Raw genomic sequence first — 9,149 nt, 5'->3', positions numbered from 1 at the left:
ACGTGAAGGTTGACAAATTCACCGGGAGAAATAGTTTTGGTTTATGGCAGATCAAGATGCGATCTCTGCTGAAGCAGCATGGTTTGTGGGAGCCGCTCAAAACAAAGAAGGCTACGGAGGATGATAAGGAGTGGACAACCCTAGATGAAAAGGCCCACTCGACCATCACATTGAGCCTGTCTGACGATGTTATCATCGAGGTTGCGGATCAGGAGACGGCTGCTGCTCTTTGGGCGAAGTTGGGAAGTCTATACATGACGAAGTCTCTAACAAACAAGTTGCTCTTGAAGCAACGTTTGTTTCGGTTACGCATGCAGGAAGGTACGCCCCTTCGGGATCATCTGGAAAATTTGAATAAAATTTTGCTAGATTTGCATAATGTTGAAGTTAAAGTAGAAGACGAGGATGCTGCTTTAATTTTGCTTGTGTCTCTGCCTGAATCTTACGAAAATTTTGTTGAGTCTTTTATGACTGGAAAAGAAACTCTTTCGTTGGAGGATGTTCAATCTGCTCTCCACATCAGAGAGGATCGTCAACAGGCAACGAGTTCAGCCACAGAAGATCTGCCATCGGGATTATCTGTTACGGGTAAAGGACAGAAGAAATTCGGACAGAAGAAGCAGAACTCAAAAGGTTCAAAAGGTCCTAAAGGCCCTAAGCCAGATGACATCTGCAGATATTATAAAGAACCAGGGCATTGGAAGGCTGATTGTCCAAGGATAAAGAAGAAATTGGGCAAGAAGGAAGATGCTAACGGTTCTGCGACTGTGGCAGAAGCTGATGACACAAATTCGAAAGAAGAATTGGCCTTGGTTGCGGATGAATAGCCACACTGTAATGATGTGTGGATTTTGGATTCTGGAGCGTCATATCATCTCTGTCCTCACAGGGAGTATTTCAACACTTATGAGCATATAGATGGAGGCAATGTTACCATGGCCAACAGTGCTGTCTGCAAGGTGGTTGGCATCGGCTCAATCAGGATTAGGACTCATGATGGGGTCTTCTGCACCTTGAACGATGTTAGGCATGTTCCACAGATGACGAAGAATCTGATATCCCTGAGTACATTTGATAGTAAGGGGTTCAGTTTCAAAGGTAAAGGTGGAGTAATGCGTATTTTGAAAGGTTCGAAGGTGGTTCTGACAGCTTTGAAACGGGGTACCTTGTATGTTCTGAGAGGTTCTGATGTGAGCTCGAGTACGCGCCGACGAGGGCACGCGCATAATAAAGGAAAATGTCGAGTAGGGTGTTTGAGAATGTGTTGTGCTCGCACGAGGATGAATCGAAGCCCAAAGAATCGAGAAAAGAGGAAGAAGATGGCTGAAAATCTGCTAAACAACTTTCAGGCATTTCATCGAACACATGGAGGGCAGTTCGGTTTTGACAGCCCAAATGCTTCGTATGGGCTTGGTAATGCAACGAAGGCTTGTGGGACCAAGCGTGGGCCTTCAACAAGCGTACACCTGGGCTGGGATAGCGTGCAACAAAGGAGAAGAGAGAAGATTCAAAATTGAGATGAAGGCTTGAAGATAGGGTTGCTTTGATTTGTTTTTATTTTCCTTAAAATTCAGATTCGCGTTTATCTTTTGTGAAAGCTAAATCCCTTAAGGATAGAGCTGGATTAGGGCGTCTAGTCGTTAGGATTTAGTTAATCTCATTATTTTTCAATATCTTTTAGATTTAGGATTAGATTATTTTCGTCACTTTTACACCTATAAATAGGTGGAGTCTTTGCATTGTTTTTCAGAGAGTTTTGAGCAATAAAATTTCGTGTGTTTAGAGTCCAATCGATTCTGCATCTTCCTTGATTGAATTCTCGTAGCATAGTGTTCGATTTCAATCAAGATTATCGACTTATCGTTCAATCTTCCACAGTTGAGCGTGGCGTCATTCACTCCATCCTACATCTTCATTATTCACGTCGTTTCACATCAGTTCCATCACCAACCCGAGTCTCAACGACTCACCAACGTTCCAGTTCGTGTTCTTACTCCGGTGGCTGCCGGAAGTTTCAGATTAGGCACTGTTCCGGCGCTGCACAGTCTCGCACACCAGCTATTCGAAGAAAGGTGTCAAAGAGGGTTTCCAAGCTGCTAAGTTGCTGACTGCATCAGCAAATTTGCAACTTTCTGTGCGAGTTTTCAACCTTTGGGAACTCATATTCGGGTCCGTTAGTCGCATCCTGGGCACGTGAATCTCGTCCGTAACTAGGCTCACATCAGGTTCCATCGTAGCAAATTCTGCTGATATTGCATCATCCGAGGTTGCAACCAAGGATATGACCAAGCTGTGGCATATGAGGCTCGGTCATATGGGAGAACGTGGCATGAGAATCATGTCGAATCGTGATTTTCTTTTGGGCCATAAGGTGTAGAAATTTGATTTCTGCGAACACTGTGTATTGGGGAAGCTTCATCGCAGCAAGTTTCCAAAGAAAGGTGAAGCATAAAGGTGAGGCATTCAAGAAGTTCAAAGAGTGGAAGACTCTAATTGAAAACCAGACTGGGAAGAAGATCAAGCGATTGAGAACAAATAACGGTCTGGAATTTTGTTCGTCTGAGTTCGATGAGTTTTGTAGGAGTGAAGGGATCGTTCGCCATCACACCGTTAGACATACACTACAGCAGAATGGTGTGGCAGAACGCATGAATCAGACGTTGTTGGAGAGAGCAAGATGCATGCTCTTCCAAGCCGGTTTGACTAGGAAGTTTTGGGCAGAGGCAGTAAACACGGCTTGTTATCTGATTAACCGTGGACCTCACACTGGCATTGACTGCAAGACACCGTACGAGGTATGGTCTGATTCACCTGCAGATTACTCTATGTTGAGAGTTTTTGGGAGTACTGTTTACTATCATGTGAGTGAAGGTAAATTGGAGCCAAGAGCTAAGAAGGGAGTATTTGTTGGTTATGGAGATGGAGTTAAGGGGTACAAAATTTGGTCATCTTCAGAGGGTAGAATTATTCTCAGTCGGAATGTGGTATTTGATGAAAATTCTATGCTTAACTCTACTGTGAAGTCTATTGCTATAGAGGATTTGGATGGTGTTGATGAACAGGTGGAGCTGCAAGTCACTCACGATGTGAGTGAATCACAACTCCAAGATGGAGAAGATCAACACACTACTGCTGAAGTCGCCGATACTTCTAGTTCGGATGTTCATCCACAAGCTCGTCAGAGAAGCATTGCTATTGACAGAGCTAGGAGGACAAATGTGAAGCCTCCGTTGAGGTATGGTTTTGAGGATATGATGGCATATGCATTGCATGTTGCCAATGAGGTCGAAGATGAGACTTCGGCAGATGAACCACCTACCTACAAGGAAGCTATTTCAGGCAGTGAGCGTGCCAAGTGGCTCGCTGCAATGCAAGAAGAGATAGAATCACTTTTGAAGAACCTGACTTGGGAATTGGTTCCACGGCCTAAGGGGAGAAAGATTGTCACTTGCAAATGGATTTTCAAGAAGAAGGAAGACACTACACCAGATGAGGGCATTAGATACAAGGCTCGTCTAGTTGCAAGAGGGTTCACGCAAAAGGAGGGGGTTGACTATAATGAGATATTCTCACCAGTGGTCAGACACACTTCCATCAGAGTGTTACTTGCGATAGTTGCACATTATGATTTGGAGCTTGAGCAACTAGATGTGAAGACGACTTTCCTACACGGATTGCTTGAGGAGGATATCTACATGACTCAGCCAGAGGGATTTGTGGTTCCGGGCAAGGAGGATTATGTGTGCAAGTTGAAGAAGTCCTTGTATGGACTAAAGCAGTCTCCGAGGCAGTGGTATAAGAGGTTTGACAGTTACATGATCAAGCTGGGATTCAGCAGGAGTCCGTATGATTGTTGTGTCTATCACAACAAAGCTGACGATGGTTCTATGGTCTATCTTGTTCTATATGTGGATGATATGCTCATAGCTGCGAAGTCGAAGTCTGAAGTACAGAAGTTGAAAGCTCAGCTTAGTGTTGAGTTTGATATGAAGGATTTGGGTGTTGCAAAGAAAATTCTGGGCATGGAGATTTCTAGAGATAGAGAAAAGAAAAAGCTTTCTCTGTCACAGAAGAGCTACATTGAGAAGATTTTGTCAAGATTTGGCATGTCTGCATCTAAGGCTATTGATACTCCAAGTGCCACAAACATTCATTTGTCATCTGATCTTGCACCGAAATTCAAAGTTGAGGAGGAGTACATGTCTCGAGTCCCGTACTCTAATGCAGTAGGGAGTTTGATGTACGCCATGGTCTGTACTAGGCCAAATATAGTGCATGCTGTCAGCGTTGTTAGCAGGTTCATCGGAAATCCTGGAAAGGAGCACTAGCAGGCTGTGAAGAGGATTTTTCGTTACTTGAGAGGTACGTCTGATGTTGGTCTCATTTATGGAGGTGATACTCACTGTTTAGTGACTGGTTATTCTGATTCTGACTACGCTGAAGATGTCGATAGTAGAAGATCTATGACCGGTTATGTTTTCACTCTTAGTGGTTCTGTTGTTAGTTGGAAAGCAACTTTGCAGGCTGCAGTTATTTTGTCTACTACTGAAGCAGAGTATATGGCATTGACAGAAGCTGCTAAAGAGGGAATATGGTTGCAAGGGCTAGTTGGTGATCTTGGTTTACATCAAGATCAAGCTGTTGTGTTCTGTGACAGTCAGAGCGTTATTTGTTTAGCCAAGGATCAAGTCCATCATGAAAGGACTAAGCATATTGATGTGTTCTGCTGATAATCCTGCTGATATGTTCACCAAGTCAGTCCCGCAGAGCAAGTTCCAACATTGTTTGGACTTGCTTAATGTCATGAGCTGTTAGTTGCCCGTGGAGGGCAAATCTGAGGCAAGAATGGAGAAGTTTGTTCGTCTGGTGTTATGATGATGCGTCTGCAAGGGAGAATTCAAGTCAAGGTGGAGATTTGTTAGTATGCCTTGAATTTGTATAGGATTAGGTTTCCTAATTGGGATAGGATTATGTTTCCTAGGCCCAGTCTGTCTTATGTGTGCCTATATATATGGGAGTAGAGCACATAATCTGTATCTGAAAATCACAGTCATAATACAATTTGTTCTCCGATTTTGCCCGTGGACGTAGCCAACACAACGTTGGTGAACCACGTAAATTCTGTGTCTATTTACGTTCTTTTGTTTCCCGATTCACAATTGCCCTATTAGTCATAACAATAGCTGGTTCGAGGGACCTCACCACTACCTTAGGCGGTCTGATTCAATCCCGGAGAGATTGGAATTATGGTCTAAGAAAACGAAACAAAAGGCGAAGATGCATCTTTCTCGTCTATTACCCTGCCTCATTTTCTGGTTCCTGTGGGCAGAACGGAACAATAGCAACCATAACGAGGCCAAGTTTTAGAGTAAAAATGTCATATGGCAGGTCCAAATGCATATCCAAAAGCTCTCCTCCTGAGGCCTACTTGGCAACAAACACTAGCGAGGGTGCAACTCAAATGCGCTCCGAAGAGCGCGAGTGGAAGATAGGCGAACCCCCTTTGGCCATTGATCATTAACTGGTCCTCATTGGAGCCGTCCTGGGTCAAGCTCAACATCAAAAGCTCCTACACCCTAGCAACAAACCAAGCGACAGGAGGAAGAGTGATCCGGGAAGCAAATGGCAGGTTACTCAAGGCCTTTACACTTCCCCTACAAGCCCGCTCTCAACTGGATGCTGATTTTCTAACCATTGTCCATGGTCTTCCGATCGCAATGGAACTGGGCTCCCAAATCTGGGTCGAACTTGACTCGACTTAAGCGGTGGCTCTCCTTCAAGGAGAAGGGGCTGGTCCGGCATCCCTCAGACACACGTTAGCTCGGATCAGGATCATGAGCCGCGAGCTCAGACTGAAACTCTCATTTATCCACATAGATGGCAATAAGCCGACTGGGGAAATGGCAAAACGAGTACCCTACGCAGCCGGGGTAGAGGTCCTGGACGAGGCTTCATGTCCTCCTATCATCAAGGCAATGATAAGACTGGAACGTCTGGGTGTTCCGAATGTACGCTGCCATCAAGAGGAGCCCGACTAAAGGGAGCAACTGTTGGAACAGATATACTAAAAACTATTTTTCGAGTTTATTTTGAATTTGATAAATTTCTTGTATATTGTAAGCACTCTTCATTTAATGAGAATAATAAATGTTTTCTTCATACTGTGTATTCTACTTTAATGGGTATTGACCATATCTAATTATATATTAAATTATATAATTAAAATGCCGGAAAGGAATTTAGACCCTCTCTCTCTAATAGTGGAATTCAAAATTCCTCTTTGTGTGTTCTTGGTTTTCTTGTCTTCTCCTTCAAAGATCCTTATAATTTCTAAAAGATTCTTCCAACAAGGAATTTAGATCTATAGAGTTAAGGGTCATAGGTTAGAAGATCTGTGGTCTTGCATTCACAATCAAGCTTCAAGATCGACACATGGAGAAGTAGCAAGCCACTTCGATTCTTTGGAGGATCATTATCGTAAGTATTCAACATCATAATTTAACTTAAATTATGTGATTAATTGCGCAATTATATGTCTCTACATGTTCAAGCATGAAATTGAATCGATCCACATAATCACCTAAATAGATTCTTTTATGGATTTATTTGTTTTTGCAATTTCCGCTGCGTTTTACCCAACAACAATATCAGCGAGTTTATCCACCCGAAATCCCTTGGCATGCTCAAGTTTTCGAGAAAATCGTTCATTTTGTTAATAGTTTTAGATAGGCTTGTAATCTTGTCTTGGAAGAGTAGGTTAGGGTCTGGCCCCTGGAGCTTGGACCGTTTACTACTCTTATTTCAATTCCTCCCGGCACTCCCCCTGCGGATGTGGCCTAGTAATGTATCCACTGAAATTAAGAAATAGAGGGAAGAGGGACCCATGAACCCTCCACCGGTATGTGTTTGATAAAATAAAAAAAAAAAAAAAAAGATTCATGCTAGGATACTGAGACTTGTCAAGAAATGGGCTAATTACCCCTAAACAAACTCATTGATAAGTAAGGATGTAGGTAATCTTTCATTTTAGGATTTCCACGTGAAGTTATCACTATTTATGCATGTGGGCATGGTTTCCCTGAGACTTGCCAATCCCTACATGAGCAAGTGTGTTGCTCAAGATCCACCGCATGTCTAATTACCTTGTGTCTCTCTATGATCTCAGTCACATCTGCCTCACCCATACCACCTACTTTAACCTTCAAGTGGCCCAATTTTCTACTAAGAACATTGAGATGACGAACAACAATTGGAAACATAGTGTGACTTTCCAATCTTTCACCTATATTTCTCCTCCTTGCATAGAGCTCTATTAACTTCGATCTCAGACTGCCAATTAGCTCGGCTATTGGAAGGTGAAAAGAGCGTAAGAGCGAGACGTGTGGGGTGCGAAATAAAATTAGACTTCTTAGGTCCAGAGAATCTGCTAGATCACTGGGTCTAGGAACTCAAGGAACCCTCAAAACTTTGGTCGTTGGTGCACACAATCTTACCCCTTGCTTTTTCAAAACCCTCAACCCGCTATGCTAAAAAGATTAGTACAGGGAAGTAGGGATCGAATCCCACAGAGACCTGGACACTATTTTTTGGCGGTTGAGATTTAACTACTAGACTGGGGAAACAAAATGCTCTACCCTAACAGCTAGATCTAGGCAGGAATAACGGAACATGCATGACGAAAAACAAGAAGTACTCGAATTTAGAGCAGAAACAACTACTAGACCCGGTTAACGACTTCCTAAAACTAGCCTAGACAGAGGAAGGATAAATCGTAGGGACCATTTCCCAAAATTAGCAAAGTACGAACGAAAAGCTGCAGATCAACTAACTAAAGGCCTAACTAACAATGACTTCATCTTCTCAAAAACCTTGATCACGAAATGAAAATAGAGCAAGCTAAATTAAACCAATTACTACAATTAACTACTGAAAATTAAACAGATCTACTATCCCTAGACGAGGTAAATAAGGAAACAGAATTTAAACATCAAGACCATGCAAACATGAACAGATCCAAACTCTGAACGCTTTATCCACTCCGGATCCAAGCCATCCACAACATACCACAACAAATTCCATCTCCGATCACACAGATTCAACCAGATTTAACCGATCTACTACAATCTCCACACAATTCAACTTCCAACTCAGATCAATCGCAAAAACATCCAAAGTAAACAGAAAATGCAACGATAAACATGAAACAAAACCATAGCAGTAAATTCCATAGCAAAAGAGTGCAATATCCAACGAAAATTTAACAAGATACGGCCGAGCTTCGAACAGCGAAGTCTCGGGAAATTCAGAAACATAAACTGAAAGCAGGAAATAGATTGTATCTTCGCCTCCTGTGGAGACGGTGTTACACAACTACGATGAACTTTCTAACCGTGAACCCCCCAAACTAATTTCCCCCAAGTGTGTGTAGAGAATGAGAAAGGCTGAGCTAAGAGCTAAGAAAAATGATGATGATCATGTGGGTCGCGTGCTCTTATTTATAACGGACGGAGCTTCTAGATTCTTCCTTGTGCTTCCCATTCTGCCCTTGTCCAGAATGCTCCTCCGTCTAGTGAATTTCTTCCCTTTTCTGCTCGCTTCCTCTGCCAGCTCCCTTCTTCAGGCGATTTCTTCTTCTTCTTCCTGGATCTGGCCTTTTCTCTACACACCTGGCTTACAAAACCTTGTCAGACCCGGAAAATTATAGAATTTAACCCCATAACCAATGCATGAAATTAGCCTTATCAGAAGGTCCATCACCCACCTATTACATACTTCTGCAATATTGTTTGTAATATAATCACATTTGACCTCTTCAAAAAATTTGCTCCTCATCCAAAGTAGTCTGTGATAAGACTCTAAGAAGAGTTGCACCCCTGTCATTTGCTTCGTACATCTTGTGCATTAGGTGTCATGATAAATTGGACAAAATGTTCTAGCTGCAGGATACATGTGTCCAAAAATTGGACCTTAAAACCTCTTAGAAATATTCTTCATCAAGTGGAAAAAGCACTTTCTATGCTCTGCCAATGGAAACACTGCCTTTACAGCATTCTCGTATGCATCTGAACAAATAGCTAAATGAGGTGGACTTCCAATTGCCTTCTTTAGTTGCTCCATAAACCAAATCCATTCTTCATTGGTCTCACTTT

This window comes from Salvia hispanica, chromosome 2, assembly GCF_023119035.1.
Source record: "Salvia hispanica cultivar TCC Black 2014 chromosome 2, UniMelb_Shisp_WGS_1.0, whole genome shotgun sequence".
NCBI lineage: Eukaryota > Viridiplantae > Streptophyta > Magnoliopsida > Lamiales > Lamiaceae > Salvia > Salvia hispanica.
This window is presented reverse-complemented; position numbering follows the sequence as displayed.